This window comes from Arachis ipaensis, chromosome B6 (assembly GCF_059453495.1).
Source record: "Arachis ipaensis isolate K30076 ecotype BB chromosome B6, ASM5945349v1, whole genome shotgun sequence".
In the NCBI taxonomy this organism is placed as follows: Eukaryota; Viridiplantae; Streptophyta; class Magnoliopsida; order Fabales; family Fabaceae; genus Arachis; species Arachis ipaensis.
In genome coordinates, this window is record NC_142441.1 from 13137011 (window position 1) to 13155648 (window position 18638).

The 18638-nt window shown below is 38.4% G+C and overlaps 1 non-coding gene across 1 annotated transcript; it reads right to left on the minus strand.

Moving 5' to 3' along the window:
• Positions 1-579: 579 nt before the first annotated feature.
• On the minus strand, positions 580-687 carry LOC148554651 (small nucleolar RNA R71). Its single transcript, XR_015887575.1, has one exon. It is a non-coding gene; the product is annotated as a small nucleolar RNA R71 (small nucleolar RNA).
• Positions 688-18638: the final 17951 nt, after the last annotated feature.

The following is an 18638-nucleotide window of genomic DNA, read 5'->3' on the forward strand; positions in this document are numbered from 1 at the left end:
AAGGATCCCTATTATTATTATTTTTCTGTGCCTTCTTCTTTGTCATATGAGCAGGAGCAAGGACAAGAACATTCTTGTTGAAGCAGATCCAGAACCTGAAAGGACTCTGAAAAAAAATTAAGAGAAGCTAAAATACAACAATCCAGAGATAACCTTTCAGAAATTTTCGAACAGGAAGAGGATATGGCAGCTGAAAATAATAATAATGTAAGGAAGATGCTTGGTGACTTTACTGCACCTAATTCCAATTTACATGGAAGAAGCATCTCCATTCCTGCCATTGGAGCAAACAACTTTGAGCTGAAACCTCAATTAGTTTCTCTGATGCAGCAGAACTGCAAGTTTCATGGACTTCCATCTGAAGATCCTTTTCAGTTCTTAACTGAATTCTTGCAGATATGTGATACTGTTAAGACTAATGGAGTAGATCCTGAAGTCTACAGGCTCATGCTTTTCCCTTTTGCTGTAAGAGACAGAGCTAGATTATGGTTGGATTCTCAACCCAAAGACAGCCTAAACTCTTGGGATAAGCTGGTCACGGCTTTCTTAGCCAAGTACTTTCCTCCTCAAAAGCTGAGCAAGCTTAGAGCTTATGTTCAAACCTTCAGACAGAAAGAAGGTGAATCCCTCTATGAAGCTTGGGAAAGATACAAATAGTTGACCAAAAAGTGTCCTTCTGACATGCTTTCAGAATGGACCATCCTAGATATATTCTATGATGGTTTATCTGAGCTATCTAAGATGTCACTGGACACTTCTGCAGGTGGATCCATTCACCTAAAGAAAACGCCTACAGAAGCTCAAGAACTCATTGACATGGTTGCTAATAACCAGTTCATGTACACTTCTGAAAGGAATCCTGTGAGTAATGGGACGCCTATGAAGAAGGGAGTTCTTCAAGTTGATACTCTGAATGCCATATTGGCTCAGAATAAAATATTGACTCAGCAAGTCAATATGATTTCTCAGAGTCTGCATGGAATGCAAGCTGCATCCAACAGTACTTAAGAGGCTTCTCATGAAGAAGAAGCTTATGATCCTGAGAACCCTGCAATAGCTGAGGTAAATTACTTAGGTGAACCTTATGGAAACACCTATAACTCATCATGGAGAAATCATCCAAATTTCTCATGGAAGGATCAAAAGCCTCAACAAGGCTTTAACAATGGTGGAAGAAACAGGTTTAGCAATAGCAAGCCTTTTCCATCATCCACTCAGCAACAGACAGAGAACTCTGAACAAAATGCTTCTAATTTAGCAAATCTAGTCTCTGATCTATCCAAGGCCACTGTGAGCTTCATGAATGAAACAAGATCTTCCATTAGAAATCTGGAAGCACAAGTGGGCCAGCTGAGTAAAAGGATCACTGAAATCCCTCCTAGTACTCTCCCAAGTAATACAGAAGAGAATCCAAAAGGAGAGTGCAAGGCCATTGACATAAGCACCATGGCCGAACCTGTGAGGAGAGGAGAGGACGTGAATCCCAAGGAGGAAGACCTCCTGGGACGTCCAGTGATCAATAAGGAGCTTCCCTCTGAGGAACCAAAGGACTCTGAGGCCCATCTAGAGACCATAGAGATTCCATTGAACCTCCTTATGCCGTTCATGAGCTCTAATGAGTATTCCTCTTCTGAAGAGAATGAGGATGTTACTGAAGAGCAAATTGCCAAGTTTCTTGGTGCAATCATGAAGCTGAATGCCAAATTATTTGGCATTGATGCTTGGGAAGTTGAACCTCCCTTGTTCATCAATGAACTAAGTGATCTGGATCAACTGACATTGCCTCAGAAGAAACAGGATCCTGAAAAGTTCATAATACCCTGTACCATAGGCACCATGATCTTTAAGGCTCTATGTGACCTTGGTTCAGGAATAAACCTCATGCCCCTCTCTGTAATAGAGAAACTGGGAATCTATGGGGTGCAAGCTGCTAAATTCTCACTAGAGATGGCAGACAGCTCAAGAAAGCAGGCTTATGGACAAGTAGAAGATGTATTAGTAAAGGTTGAGGGCCTTTACATACCTACTGATTTCATAGTCCTGGATACTGGAAAGGAAGAGGATGAATCCATCATCCTATGAAGACCTTTCCTAGCCACAGCAAGAGCTGTGATTGATGTGGACAGAGGAGAATTAGTCCTTCAATTGAATGAGGATAACCTTGTGTTTACAACTCAAGGATCTCTCTCTGCTTCCATGGAGAGGAAGCATAAAAAGCTTCTCTCAAAGCAGAGTCAACCAGAGCCCCCACAGTCAAACTCTAAGTTTGGTGTTGGGAGGCCACAACCAAACTCTAAGTTTGGTGTTGAACTCCCATATCCAAACTCTAAGTTTGGTGTTGGAGAGTTTCAACAAAGCTCTGCACATCTGTGAGGCTCCATGAGAGCCCACTGTCAAGCTATTGACATTAAAGAAGCGCTTGTTGGGAGGCAACCCAATTTTTATTTATCTAACCATATTTTTCTTAATTATATGTCTTTGTAGGTTCATGATCATGTGGAGTCACAAAATAAATATAAAAATTGAAAACGGAATCAAAAACAGCAGAAGAAAAATCACACCCTGGAGGAGCATCTGCCTGGCGTTCAAACGCCAGAACAGAGCATGGTTCTGGCGCTGAACGCCCAAAATGGGCAACATCCTGGCGCTGAACGCCCAGAACAAGCATGGTTCTGGCGTTCAACGCCAGAAATGGCAACAAATGGGCGTTGAACGCCCAAAATGGGCACCAACCTGGCGCTGAACGCCCAGAGTTGTGTGCAAGGGCATTTTGCATGCCTAAATTGGTGCAGGGATGTAAATGCCTTGACACCTCAGGATCTGTGGACCCCACAGGATCATCTCAGGATCTGTGGACCCACAGGATCATCTCAGGATCTGTGAATCTCACAGGATCCCCACCCACCTCACCCTCTATCTCTTCATTCATGACCATCCCTTCTGTTTTCCATCCACCACTCACATTCATACACACATCCCTCCATCTCCTCCATATCTTCTTCTTCTTCTATTCTTTCTTCTTTTGCTCGAGGGCGAGAAATATTCTAAGTTTGGTGTGGTAAAAGCATAGCTTTTTTGTTTTTTTCCATAACCATTGATGGCACCTAAGGCCAGAGAAACCTCTAGAAAGAGGAAAGGAAAGACAAAAGCTTCCATCAAGGGTCTATAGCTCAGTGGTAGAACATTTGACTGTAAATCAAGAGATCCCTGAGATACCTCAGGGGATACATTTTCTTCCACACAATTATTGGAAGCAACTAAGGGTGGAACATCAAGAGCACTCCATCATCCTTCATGAAATCAGAGAAGATCTAAAAGCAATGAAGGAGGAGCAGCAAAGACAAGGAAGAGACCTAGAAGAGCTCAAGACCATCACTAAGGTGGATTCATTCCTTGTTCTTATTTCTTCTGTTTTTCGTTTTCTATGTTATGTGCTTATCTATGTTTGTGTCTTCATTACATGATCATTCGTAGTTAGTAACTATGTCTTAAAAGTTATGAATGTCCTATGAATCCATCACCTATCTTAAAATAAAAACTGTTTTAAATCAAAAGAACAAAAAGTACATGAGTTTCGAATTTATCCTTGAACTTAGCTCAATTATATTGATGTGGTGACAATGCTTCTTGTTTTCTGAATGTATGCTTGAACAGTGCATATGTCTTTTGAAGTTGTTGTTTAAGAATGTTAAATATGTTGGCTCTTGAAAGAATGATGACTAGGAGACATGTTATTTGATAATCTGAAAAATCATAAAAATGATTCTTGAAGCAAGAAAAAGCAGCAAAGAACAAAGCTTGCAGAGAAAAAAATTAGGCGAAAAAAAAAATTAGAAGAAAAAGAAAAAGCAAGCAGAAAAAGCCAAAGCTCTTAAAACCAAGAGGCAAGAGCAAAAAGCCAATAACCCTTAAAACCAAAAGGCAAGGGCAATTAAAAAGGATCCCAAGACTTTGAGCATCAGTGGATAGGAGGACCTAAAGGAATAAAATCCTGGTCTAAGCGGCTAAACCAAGCTGTCCCTAACCATGTGCTTGTGGCGTGAAGGTGTCAAGTGAAAACTTGAGACTGAGCGGTTAAAGTCAAAGGTCCAAAGCAAAAGAAGAGTGTGCTTAAGAACTCTGGACACCTCTAATTGGGGACTTTAGCAAAGCTGAGTCACAATCTGAAAAGGTTCACCCGATTATGTGTCTGTGGCATTTATGTATCCGGTGGTAATACTGGAAAACAAAGTGCTTAGGGCCACGGCCAAGACTCATAAAATAGCTGTGTTCAAGAATCATCATACTGAACTAGGAGAATCAATAACACTATCTGAACTCTGAGTTCCTATAGATGCCAATCATTCTGAACCTCAATGGATAAAGTGAGATGCCAAAACTATTCAAGAGGCAAAAAGCTATAAGTCCCGCTCATATGATTGAAGCTATGTTTCATTGATAGTTTGGAATTTATAGTATGTTCTATTCTTTTTATCCTATTTTGATTTTCAGTTGCTTGGGGACAAGCAACAATTTAAGTTTGGTGTTGTGATGAGCGGATAATTTATACGCTTTTTGGCATTGTTTTTAGTATGTTTTTAGTAGAATCTAGTTACTTTTAGGGATGTTTTTAATAGATTTTATGTTAAATTCATATTTCTGGACTTTACTATGAGTTTGTGTGTTTTTCTGTGATTTCAGGTATTTTCTGGCTGAAATTAAGGGACTTGAGCAAAAAATCAGATTCAGAGGTTGAAGAAGGACTGCTAATGCTGTTGGATTCTGACCTCCCTGCACTCAAAGTGGATTTTCTGGAGATACAGAACTCAAAATGGCGTGCTTCCAATTGCGTTGGAAAGTAGACATCCAGGGCTTTCCAGAAATATATAATAGTCCATACTTTGGCCAAGAATAGACGACGTAAACTGGCGTTCAACGCCAGCTTTCTACCCAAATCTGGCGTCCAGCGCCAGAAAAGGAGCCAAAACCAGAGTTGAACGCCCAAACTGGCACTAAAGCTGGCGTTCAACTCCAAGGAGGACCTCTACACGTGTAACACTCAAAGCCCAGCCCAAGCACACACCAAGTGGGCCCCGGAAGTGGATTTATGCATCAATTACTTACTCATGTAAACCCTAGTAGCTAGTTTATTATAAATAGGACCTTTTACTATTGTATTTGGCATCCTGGATTGTATTTTGATCCTGTGATCTCGTTTAGGGGGCTGGCCATATCGGCCATGCCTGGACCTTCACTTATGTATTTTTAACGGTAGAGTTTCTACACTCCATAGATTAAGGTGTGGAGCTCTGCTGTTCCTCAAAGATTAATGCAAAGTACTACTGTTTTCTATTCAATTCTTCTTGTTTCTCTTCTAAGATATCCATTCGCACCCAAGAACGTGATGAAGGTGATGATTATGTGTGACACTCATCATCCTTCTCCCTTATGAACGCGTGCCTGACAAACACTTCTGTTCTACGTGAAATAAGCTAGAATGAATATCTCTTAGATCTCCTAACCAGAATCTTCGTGGCGTAAGCTAGAATGATGGCGGCATTCAAGAGAATCTGGAAAGTCTAAACCTTGTCTGTGGTATTCTGAGTAGGATTCAATGATTGAATGACTGTGACGAGCTCCTAACTCGCGATTGCAGGGCGTTAGTGACGGACGCAAAAGGATAGTAAATCCTATTCCAGCATGATCGAGAACCGACAGATGAATAGCCGTGCCGTGACAGGGTGCGTGAGCATATTATTCACTGAGAGGATAAGATGAAGCCATTGGCAAGGGTGATGCCTCCAGACGATTAGCCGTGCCGTGACAGGGCATTGGATCATTTTCCCGAGAGATGACCGAAAGTAGCCATTGACAGTGATGATGTATCACATAAAGCCAGCCATGGAAAGGAGTGAGACTGATTGGATGAAGATAGCAGGAAAGCAGAGGTTCAGAGGAACGAAAAGCATCTCCATTCGCTTATCTGAAATTCCTACCAATGATTTACATAAGTATCTCTATCCCTATTTTATTATATAATATTCGAAAACACCATTATCACTTTATATCTGCCTGACTGAGATTTACAAGGTGACCATAGCTTGCTTCATACCAACAATCTCCGTGGGATTCGACCCTTACTCACGTAAGGTATTACTTGGACGACCCAGTGCACTTGCTGGTTAGTTATATCGAAGTTGTGACATATTATGAATGTGTAATCACGATTACGCGTACCAAGTTGCTCACGTGCCAAGAATAGTTTGAGCCTGGACATCACAATTTCGTGCACCAGTTACAAACTGGCGTTCAACTCCAAGAGAAGCCTCTACACGTGTAAAGCTCAATGCTCAGCCCAAGCACACACCAAGTGGGCCCCAGAAGTGGATTTCTGCATCATTTACTCATTTCTGTAAACCCTAGTAACTAGTTTAGTATAAATAGGACTTTTTACTATTGTATTTACATCTTTGGATTATCTTTAGTTTTATCTTTAGATCACGTTTGGGGGCTGGCCATTCAGCCATGCCTGAACCTTATCACTTATGTAATTTCAACAGTAGAGTTTCTACACACCAAAGATTAAGGTGTGGAGCTCTGCTGTTCCTCAAAGATTAATGCAAAGTACTACTGTTTTTCTATTCAATTCAACTTATTCCGCTTCTAAGATATTCATTCGCACTTCAATATGATGGATGTGATGATCAAGACAGTCATCATCATTCTCAACTTATGAACGCGTGCCTGACAACCACTTCCGTTCTACCTTAGATTGAATGGATATCTCTTGGATATCTAATACAGGGGACCGAGTCCGAGTTATTAGTGTCTTCGTGGTATAAGTTAGAACCCATGGACGGTCATTCTTGAGAATCCGGAAAGTCTAAACCTTGTCTGTGGTATTCCGAGTAGGATTCAGGGATTGAATGAGTTGACGAGCTTCAAACTCGCGAGTGCTGGGCGTAGTGACAGATGCAAAAGGATCAATGGATCCTATTCCAGTATGATCGAGAACCGACAGATGATTAGCCATGCAGTGACAGCGCATTGGACCATTTTCACTGAGAGGACAGGTGGCCATTGACAACGGTGATGCCTAACATACAGCTTGCCATGGAAAGGAGTAGGAAGGATTGGATGAAGACAGCAGGAAAACAAAGGTTCAGAGGGACGAAAGCATCTCTATACGCTTATCTGAAATTCTCACCAATGAATTACATAAGTACCACTATCCTATTTTATATTTTATTTATCTTTTACTTATCAATTCATAAAATCAGTCGAATCCGCCTGACTGAGATTTACAAGGTGACCATAGCTTGCTTCAAGCCGACAATCTCTGTGGGATCGACCCTTACTCACGTAAGGTTTATTACTTGGACGACCCAGTGCACTTGCTGGTTAGTTGTACGAAGTTGTGAAACAAAATTAAGAACATGAACGTGCGTATTGAGTTTTTAGCGCCGTTACCAAGGAAGGAATGATCACGATTTCGCACACCAAGAATTCTTTCACTTTTTCTTGGAGCGGTTTTCTTTTTCATGATAAAGAAAATGGAGAAGTGGAAGGGGAAAAGATGAAGAGAGCCAAATTGAGTGGAGAGAAGAGGAAGGTTAGGGACGCATGAAATGTAGAGTGGAGAGAGAATTGGAGGGAGTTAATACTCATTAATGGGCGGTTATTAACCAGGGGAAGTTTCCTTTTATTTGAAATGAAAACTGAAAAGTGGTTTCCTAGAATCAAGGGACGAGAAGAGGAAAAGATTTGATTTGACAATAACATCTTGTAACAAGATTTGATGAGTCAACAAAAAGGAATTTTGATTTACACAAAGAGGAACAAACAAAACGGTCAGAGTGGGGTCAAAGAGGTTTGGTGGGGCCCAAAAGAATTAAAGTCTACGCAGTCTCCCCCTTGATCATAGCCCTTTCAACACATCCTGATTTTTATCTCGTGCTTTTCTACGAGACAAAACTGAACAGAATAAAAAATTTCACAAGTTATCAATAGAGCTTAAATCTATCATTCCCAAACTTTTTCTCAAAGTGCAGAATCTGTCTTCACAGAGGGGTTTTGTAAAAATGTCAGCAAGTTGGTCTTCAGATTTTACAAATTGAATATCAATAGCACCCTTTTGTACATGTTCTCTAATAAAATGATATTTGATTTCAATGTGCTTCGTTCTTGAGTGCAGAATAGAATTTTTTGAAATGTTTATAGCACTAATATTATCACAAAATAAGGGTATACTATTGATCTTTAATTTGTAATCTTCCAACTACGTTTTTAACCAAATTAGTTGAGAACAACATGCAGATGCAGAAATATATTCAGCTTCAGCTGTGGATAGAGCCAATGTGGCTTGTTTTTTGCTTGACCACATGTTAAGTGAGCTTCCAAGAAAGCAACACATGCCGGAGGTGCTCCTTCTATCCACCCTATCTCCCGCATAATCTGCATCACAAAACCCTACTGCACAAAAATCATCAGATTTTGGATACCACAAGTCATAATCACTAGTTCCCTTAATGTATATAATGATGCGCTTAACGACTGAAAGATGGGATTCTTTTGGGTGAGATTGAAACCTTGAGCATACACTCACACTTTAAACAATATCCGGTCTAGAGGAGGTAAGGTACATAAGTGAACCTATCATTCCTCTATACCTTGTTTCATCCACATCTTTGCCATCATCATCCTTTTCAAGTTTTGTGTTTGGATGCATTGGTGTTTCCATTGGTTTGGAACTTTCTAGGCCAAATTTTTTTATTAGTTCTTGTGAATACTTTTCTTGGTGAATAAAGGTACCACTAGGAGTTTGTTTAATTTGGAGGCCAAGAAAGAAAGTTAGCTCTCCCATTAAACTCATCTCAAACTCACTAGTCATGAGTTTTCTAAACTCTTCACACAAGGACTCATTAGCCGAACCAAACACAATGTCATCCACATAAACTTGAACTAGGAGGATGTCATCATTAGATGCTTTAATAAATAAAATAGTGTCGGTGTGATGAGAGAACTTTTGTGTGGTCTAGAAATTTGTGGATAAATCCTCGTTGCAAGTATAGTTTCTAAACCTTCAAAAGTCCTTTCATACAAACGTTTTGGTTGTCACAAGTAACAAACCCCTTTGAAATTGATAATCGAGTATTCAAACATCGGGTCGTCTTCTCAAGGAATTGCGGGGAGGTATGTTCTTATTATTGGTTATGAGTTTGTAAATTGGGGTTTTGGAAGTAAGGAGGGAATATGTTATATGACAAGTAAAATAAAATAATAATAATAAAATCTCTTGGCAAGGTATAAGAATTGGAATTTCTATCCTAGTTATCCTTATCAAGTGTGAAGAGAATTGGGTTTTAATCCCACTTGGTCAGCCTTTATTAAACAAAGGAAGGTTAAGTGGACTGATTAGCTTGATTCTCAAGTCCTAGTCAACTCCTGTGGAGAGACTAGTGTTAGAGCAATCCTAGTTAAAGCAGAATCTGCCAATTTCAATCACTTGCTGAGTTTGATAACTCAAGTACTACCAATCACTTGACCAAAGCCAAAAGGGAGAAAAATATCTAGATTAAATTGAAAGCAATCTTAAACAGAGCAAAGCAATCTTAAATCTGAAATACCTCAAATAACATTAATTAAGAAATTAAATCTAGCATAGATGTTCATAAATTGAATTGGGAAAATAAATAAAAGAACATTGAACCTGGGATTGAGAGCCACTCCTAAAACTAAGAGAAATCCTAAATCCTAATCCTAAGAGAGATGAGAGAACCTCTCTCTCTAAACACTACATCTACTCCTAAAATTGTGAATGTGAAAGCCTCCTCATGAATGGATGCATTCTCCCACTTTATAGCCTCTAATCTGTGTTTTCTGGGCCGCAAACTAGGTCAGAAACAGCCCAGAATTCGCTGGTTGCGAATTCAAACACGCTGATTTTCGTCACTGTGATGCGGCCGCATGGAGTATGCAGTCGCGTCGCCTAGCGTTAGAAAAACTATGACATATTATATATCAAATCGAAGCCCCGAACGTTAGCTTTCCAACGCAACTGGAACCGCATCGTTTGAATCTCTGTAGCTAAAGTTATAGCCGTTTGAGTGCGAAGAGGTCAGGTTGGACAGGTTAGCAATTTCTCCAACTTCTTGTATTCCTTCCACTTTTGCATGCTTCCTTTCTATCCTCTGAGCCATTCCTGCCCTGTAATTTCTGAAATCACTTAACACACATATCAAGGCATCTAATGGTAATAAGAGAGGATTAAAACATAGGGAACTTAAGGCCAAAGAAGCATGTTTTCAATCAAAGCACATAATTAGGAAGGCAAATGTAAAACCATGCAAATAGTATGAATAAGTGTGTAAAGAGTTGATAAAATCCACTCAATTAAGCACAAGATAAACCATAAAATAGTAGTTTATCAGCCTCCCCACACTTAAACATTAGCATGTCCTCATGCTAAGCTCAAGTGAAGCTATAAAGAATGAAGAGGAATGATAGAATGTATGAAATGCAACCTATGAATGCAACTACATGCTAAATGCTTTTACTTACTTGGTTAAGAGTAAATAAGTTCTCCAAGAATAAATATGAACTGGATTTCACTAATTCAAATCATGAAAATGAAGAACAAATAGACTTGCAAGAAGAAAATAGCTCATGAAAGCAGGGGACAAGGAATTGAGCATCGAACCCTCACCGGTAGTGTATACACTCTAATCACTCAAGTGTTTAAGGTTCGATTCTCTCAATCCTCTACTAACCTTGCTTTCTAAGGCTTGCTCTTCATCTAACAATCAACATAAATTTAATGCACAGATACACATATCAAGAGGTCTTTTAAGGGTTGTAATGGGGTTAGGGTCAAGGTAGGATTGTATTTGGCCAAGTGGACTAAAATCTGAATCCTTAATTAACTTAAACTTTCCACCTAACTTTAGACAATCCATGTAATCACAATACAAAATCTAACTATCTATCAACCATGTTTTCCACATTATTCATGCATTCTAATTCTAAGTACCGTACATATGCATTGATTTCACCACTTACTTTGGGGCATTTTGTCCCCTTTCTCTTATTTGCACTTTTTCTCTTTTTCTTCTTCTTTTCTTTTTTTTTCTATATTATATATTTTTTTATTTTTTTTTCAATGTATATGGTTAAATTATTGAATGCATGAACATGTCCTAAATATTTCTTTCACATTTTCAGAAAAATTCTAACATACTCAATTCTCAAACCAAATATTTTCAATCTCAATTTTTCTACACTTAAATTATAAGCACTCCCACTAGTCTAAGCTAACCAAGGATTCAAATTAAGGACATTATTGTTTTCCGCTTAGTGTTAGTGATGAGCTAAAGTAAAGAACAAAGGGGTAAAATAGGCTCAAAATTGGTTTGCAATGGATAATGAAAGGGTTAAGGCCATATGGGTATGTAAGCTCAGTGAAATAAGGCCTCAATCATGTAAGTGTATGCATACATCAAATAATGGAAATATAGAATTAAGCAAGACAAAGATCACAATTTTAGAGAGAAAAATACACACTAAAACAGAATCTTGGTTGATAAAATGCAACCAATTCAAATAGGCTAAAAAATCTCACAAGTTTTGTGTGTTCGAGTTCTAAACCATGTTCCAGTATAATATCTCTTCAAACAAGTGTAACATTAAAATTTTATTCAAATTAGTGAAATTCTCTAAAAAATTTCTTGAAAAAGAAAATATTACTTCAACCAAGTGGTAAAATATGAAAAAAATTAAACAAATATGCAATCAAACATGCAAATGCAACAATGAATAAGGAAAATAAATCATTGGTGTTGAGATAGAGGAGTAACTAACCCATGGAGATCGGTATCGACCTCCCTACACTTAAAGATTGCACCATCCTCGGTGTATGCTGAGATGTGCAGGTGGACGGGTTGCTCCAACTGATGCTTTTCTCCAAGGATTGTGCTGATGGACTTGTTTGTCTCCCCATGTAAACGTCTTCCGGTTCCCTTCCGGGTGGCCATCCTGAAAGAAAAAGGGAAGAAAAGTAACCCAGAAATAGAGATAAGAAAATAAATAAAATATGGTTGGGTTAATGCCAAATAATGAGGGTCTCAATTACATGGTAGCTACAACATGCAAATGAGAAAACAGTAGAAGTACATGGCAAAGCAAGACTGCAGAAATTTGCAAAAATAGGGAAGAGAGTGTGGGTAAGGAGAGATAATATAAATTCATTTCAATGTAAAAGTAATACAGGTATCAAAGATTGGCATTGATATGAATAATATTACCTATCCAGAATAAAACAAGTCACTAAGCACCCAAAATAATTCAAGAGAAGATGCAACAGTTAAATAAGAAAATTTTAACACCAAAGGAAAAATAAAGAATTTAGAAAAGAAAACAAAAATATGCACAAAATTAAGATGCAATGAATGAAATATGCAAATAAATTAAATAAAATAGAATGAAGGTGAAAAAGAATGAGGAGGAAAAGAAATAAAGTAAGAAAGAAAGAAGAAAAGATAGAAGAAATTAGGATTAGAGAAGAAAAGATAAGAAAATTGGCTGATCTGGATATGTTGTGCGGCGCAGGCGACGCGGTCGCATGGGTGACGCGGTCGCGTGGTGCGCGATAAGGTCAGGTGACGCGGACGCGTGGGTCACGCGATCGCGTGGCCTGATTTGTGCAATTGGCGCGAGTGCAGCCTCGCGTTCGCGCAACTCTCTGTGTAAATGCCTATTGCCAAAAATCTGGGTGACGCAGTCGCGTGGGACATGCGATCGCGTGAGTGGCCTTATTTCCCATATGACGCGGACGGGTGGGGCACGCGTTCGCGTGGGAGGACTTAGGCTTCCAGCACGAGTCCAGCCCAACTCCAGCTCAACTTGCTGCCATACACCCTTGTTACGTCGATTTACATGGCACGCGGCTGCGTGGATGACGCGGTCGCGTGGGAGGCCAATGTTCCCACCTGACGCAGACGCGTCAGCGACGTGATCGCGTGGGGTCAAATTATGCTAAAGGCGCGCCTCCAGCCACGCTTTCGCGTGACTCTCTGTTCAATTCTTTTCTCCCCAACTCACTAGTGACGCGGACGCGTCAGTGACGCTGCCGCGTCGCGTTCGTGCTTTTTTTTTTTTATGCAAAATGTAGACTGCAATGATTAATGTGAATGCTATTCATGATTCCAAGTTCAATAAAATAAAATAAAATTCAAAAACAAACAAAACTAAATAAAATTAAAATTAAGAAAGGAATGATTATACCATGGTGGGTTGTCTCCCACCTAGCACTTTTAGTTAAAGTCCTTAAGTTGGACATTTGGTGAGCTCCCTGTTATGGTGGCTTGTGTTTGAACTCATCCAGGAATCTCCACCAATGTTTGTATCTCTAGTAACCTCCGGGGTCCCAAACTAAGCATGTAAAGCCCTTAAGAAGCTTCAAACAGATTCTTAGGCTCCCGGGGTGACAGATGTCAGAGCAGATTCCAGGATCCCAAATTTTGCTTTTACACCCATTTTTGTTGGGATCTGTATTTTTCCAGCTGGGTGATAAGTAATTTGAATTCTCACTGCAGCTACCAAGCAGCTTTCTAGACCCATTCAATTGAGCTCTACACCAACCGTTGCGTTTAAACTTAAAGCTTCCAACCATAATGAACCTTGCAGGACAATTCTTACCACTGACCATCTTCCTCTTACTCTTAATGCCACAAAGAGCTCTAAGTTGACCATCCGTCTCCAGTAGCCCATATTCAAGTGGAATTAGAAAGCTAAGGGATATGAATTTTACCCACTTAAATGTTGTGAAGGATGATGGCAACTTAGGGGGAGGTGTTTTTAATGAAATTGCAAGCTCCACTCCCTTGTGCTCGTCTCTGATAATTACCACCTCTTTGCAAGCTTCTTCAATTTCAACCTCTTCCTCTTGGTAGCTTTCTTCCAATTCAATCTTCTCTTCATTGCTTTCCAAGGGCATGGGAGGTTGTGCTTCTTCTTCTTGAATCTCCATCTCTTGATCAACCTCTTCCAAGTCCTTAACCATGATATGCCTTGGAGGTTGTACACCCTCCTCAACATCAAATGCAACCGTCTTGGAAGGAGGTTCTATGTCTTGACTTTCCCATGGAGGTTCAGCATCTCTTAAGTCTACAACCACTTCTTCTTCTTCGATAATTACAGCTTTCTTCACTTGTTCCAGTACAAAGTCATGCTCCGTACTGTCCACTGGAGTTTCTAATATCTCCTTCATGCTACGTTCTTCATTAGATTGCCCACATGAAGCCATGGGAACACTTTGAGTGTCCGAGCGTCGGGAACCTAATTGACTTATCGCTTGATTTAGTTGATATAGAGTTGCATGAAATCGATCCGATGCTTCCTTGAGATGATCCCTTGATTCTTTCTTCACTAATTCTTCAACCACTCCTTCGACTTCAAGCGTTTTTACTACCTTCACCTTTAGGGCCTCCTCTAGCTCCTTATGAAGTATGGATTCGCGAAGATGATCCCTTCTCTCTTGTTCCATGTCAATAGCATTATTGGGATCATGTTGCTCCTGGATTGATGGATGTGGGTGCTCTTCCATGGATGGTGGTGATGGGATGGAGAGATCATTCTGTGGTTGAAAAGGAAGTGCACTAGAGCTTGAGGGTTGATTGTTGAAGGTATTTGGTGGTCTGATTTGGGCGACGAGAGCTTGTATAGTAGAGTTTAGATTAGTAAGTGCTTTCTCCATGGAGGTTTGGGGTGGATAGGAGGGTTCATTTGGTTCATAGGGTGGTTGGTATGGTGGATACGGGTTAGGGTCATATGGAGGTGAATGGTTGTAGGTGGCTTGTGAGTATAGTGGTTTAAAGCTGTGTTGAGGAGAGGGTTTATAGGCATATGGTGGTGGTTATTGATAGTCCATTGGAGGTGGTTGTTGCCATGAGGGTTGATTAAATCCTTGTGGCTCCTCCCATCTTTGATTGTTCTAACCTTGATGCCTGTTCTCATTGTAATTTCTTCTTCCTGCAACATAATTGTAACCAGACTCATAGCTAAAGGGGTGAGAGTTCATAGTAGCAAATAAAAATTAAAAATAAAAATAAAAACAAATTTAAATTAAAAGGTTATTTAAATTTTGAATTTTGAACATTTTTAAATTTGAATTTTGAAAATTGATTTTTGAAATAAGATAAGATAAAATAAAAATTTTAAAATAAAAACCAATAACCTCTTAACTTAAGAAAAAGCAAAAATAAAAACAAAAATAAAAAAATAAACAAGCAAAAATAAAATATTTACAATAACCAATAATAAGGCACACGTTTGCAATTCCCCGGCAACGGCGCCATTTTGATGAGAGGACTTTTGCGTGGTCTAGAAATTTGCAGATAAATCCTCGTTGCAAGTATAGTTTCTAAACCTTCAAAAGTCCTTTCATACAAACGTTTTGGTTGTCACAAGTAACAAACCCCTTTAAAATTGATAACCGAGTATTTAAACCTCGGGTCGTCTTCTCAAGGAATTGCAGGGAGGCATGTTCTTATTATTGGTTATGAGTTTGTAATTTGGGGTTTTGGAAGTAAGGAGGGAATATGTTATATGACAAGTAAAATAAAATAATAATAATAAAATCTCTTGGCAAGGTATAAGAATTGGAATTCCTATCCTAGTTATCCTTATCAGGTGTGAAGAGAATTGGGTTTTAATCCCACTTGGTCAGCCTTTATTAAACAAAGGAAGGTTAAGTGGACTGATTAGCTTGATTCTCAAGTCCTAGTCAACTCCTGTGGAGAGACTAGTGTTAGAGCAATCCTAGCTCAAGCAGAATCTGCCAATTTCAATCACTTGCTGAGTTTGATAACTCAAGTACTACCAATCACTTGACCAAAGCCAAAAGGGAGAAAAATATCTAAATTAAATTAAAAGTATTAATATAAATAAAGCAAAGCAATCTTAAATCTGAAATACCTCAAATAACATTAATTAAGAAAATTATATGTAACATGGAAGAGTTCATAAATTAAATTGGGAAAATAAATAAAAATAAAGAACCTGGGATTGAGAGCCACTCCTAAAACTAAGAGAAATCCTAAATCCTAATTCTAAGAGAGAGAAGAGAACCTCTCTCTCTAAAAACTACATCTACTCCTAAAATTGTGAATTGTGAAAGCTTGTTCATGAAAGAAGGGATTTTCCCACTTTATAGTCTCTAATCTGTGTTTTTTGGGCCGCAAACTGGGTCGAAAACAGCCCATAAATCGCTGGAGAAGAATTCAAACACGCTAATTTCCGTCACTGCGATGCGGCCTCATGGAGCACGCGATCGCGTCGCCTAGCGTCAGAGAAATTATGGCATATTATATATCAAATCGAAGCCCCGGACGTTATCTTTCCAACGCTACTAGAACTGCGTCGTTTGGATCTCTGTAGCTAAAGATATAGCCGTTTGAGTGCGAAGAGGTCAGGCTGGACAGCTTAGTAATTTCTCCAACTTCTTGTATTCCTTCCACTTTTGCATGCTTCCTTTCCATCCTTTGAGCCATTCCAGCCCTGTAATCTCTGAAATCACTTAACACGCATATCAAGGCATCTAATGGTAATAAGAGAGGATTAAACATAGGGAACTTAAGGCCAAAGAAGCATGTTTTCAATCAAAGCACATAATTAGGAAGGCAAATATAAAACCATGCAAATAGTATGAATAAGTGGGTAAAGAGTTAATAAAAACCACTCAATTGAGCACAAGATAAACCATAAAATAGTGGTTTATCAACCTCCCCACACTTAAACATTAGCATGTCCTCATGCTAAGCTCAAGAGAAGCTATAAAGATGAAGAGGAATGGTAGAATGTATGAAATGCAACCTATCTATATGAATGCAACTACATGCAAAGAAATGTTTCTACCTACTTGGTTAAAAATAAATAAGTTCTCCAAGACAAAAATAAATCAGATTTCACTAATTCAAATCATACAATAAAAAGCGAGTAAACTTGTAAGAAGACAGCTCATGAAAGCAGGGAGCATAGAATTAAGCCTTGAACCCTTACTAGTAGTGTATATCACTCTAATCTCTCAAGTGTATAGGGTCAATCACTCTACTCTTCTCTAGTCATGCTTTCTAAAATTTGTTTTTCACCTAACCAATCAACAATATTTAATATACCAATGCAAACATCATGAGGTCTTTTCAAGGTTGTAATGGGGCTAAGGTAAGGATAAGGGTATATGTATATGGCTAAGTGAGCTTTATGAATTGAATCTTTAATTAACCTAAACTTTCACCTAATATACATATACTCTATATAACTCTAAAATCATGCCTAGCTACCCATAGTCTTCACTTTTGCATTACATACTCATGTATCATTTTTTCTTTAATTTTATCACATATGCATTGATCTTTTATTAACTTAACATTGATCTTTTATATTATATTATATTATATTATATTATATATATATATATATATTTTTTTTTTTCTTTTTCTCTCTTTTTTTTATTTTTTTTATTTTATTTTTTTTAGAGAGACATAAAAACTAGAATAACATATCAATGCATATGGAATTTTTAATTTTCTGTTTTACATGAGTAGGTACCCAAATTTTTCAATATTCAAAATTAGAAACATGATACATTCCATTATTAACCCAAGTTCTCACAGTTTCCCCACGCTTAATTAACACACTATCTTAAGCTAACCAAAGATTCAATTGGGATAATTAATTTGTTTTCCGCTTAAGGCTAGTGATGTGGTAAAATATAGAATAAATGGGGATTAAAAGGCTCAAAGTGGCTGACAAGGGTGATTTAAAGGGTAGGCTTAATTGGGATAAGTGAGCTAAAATCAAACAATGGCCTCAATCATATGCAAGCATGTAAATACACTAAATAATGGACATATAGATTGGAACAAAATATAGATTATAATCATAGAGAAGGAAACACACAGGAATAAAAATTTATGGTTAAATAATGTAACCATGTAAATAAGCTCAAAATCTCACAGGTTGTGTGTTCTTTGGCTCAAAAACCATGTTTCAAATACAACTTCAAACAAATTTAACACAAAAAATTTTCAAATTAGTGAAATGCTATAAAATTTCTTGAAAAAGAAAATATTACTTCAACCAAGTAGTAACTAAATGCATAAAATCAAATAAACATGCAATTAAATATGCAAATGCAACAAGTAATAAGAAAAAAATAAACATTGGTGTTTGAGGTAGGAAGGTACTAACCCACGGAGATCGGTATCGACCTCCCCACACTTAAAGATTGCACCGTCCTCGGTGCATGCTGAGATGTGCAGGTGGACGGGTTGTTTCAACTGTTGCTTTTCTCTAAGGATTGTGCAGATGGACTTGTCTGTCTCCCCATGTAAACGTCTTCCAGTTCTCTTTCTGGTGGCCATCCTGAAAGAAAAAGGGAAGAAAGGTAACCCAATAATAGAGATAAGAAAATAAATGAAGTATGGTTGGATTAATGCCAAATGAAAAGGGTCTCATTTACATGGTAGCTACAACATGTAAATGAGAAAACAATAGAAGCCATGGCATACCAGTGGTGCAGAATATGCAACAATGGGGAAGAGAGTGGGGAAGGAAAGATAATATAAATTAAAAATCAATACAAAAGTAATACAGGTATAAAAGAT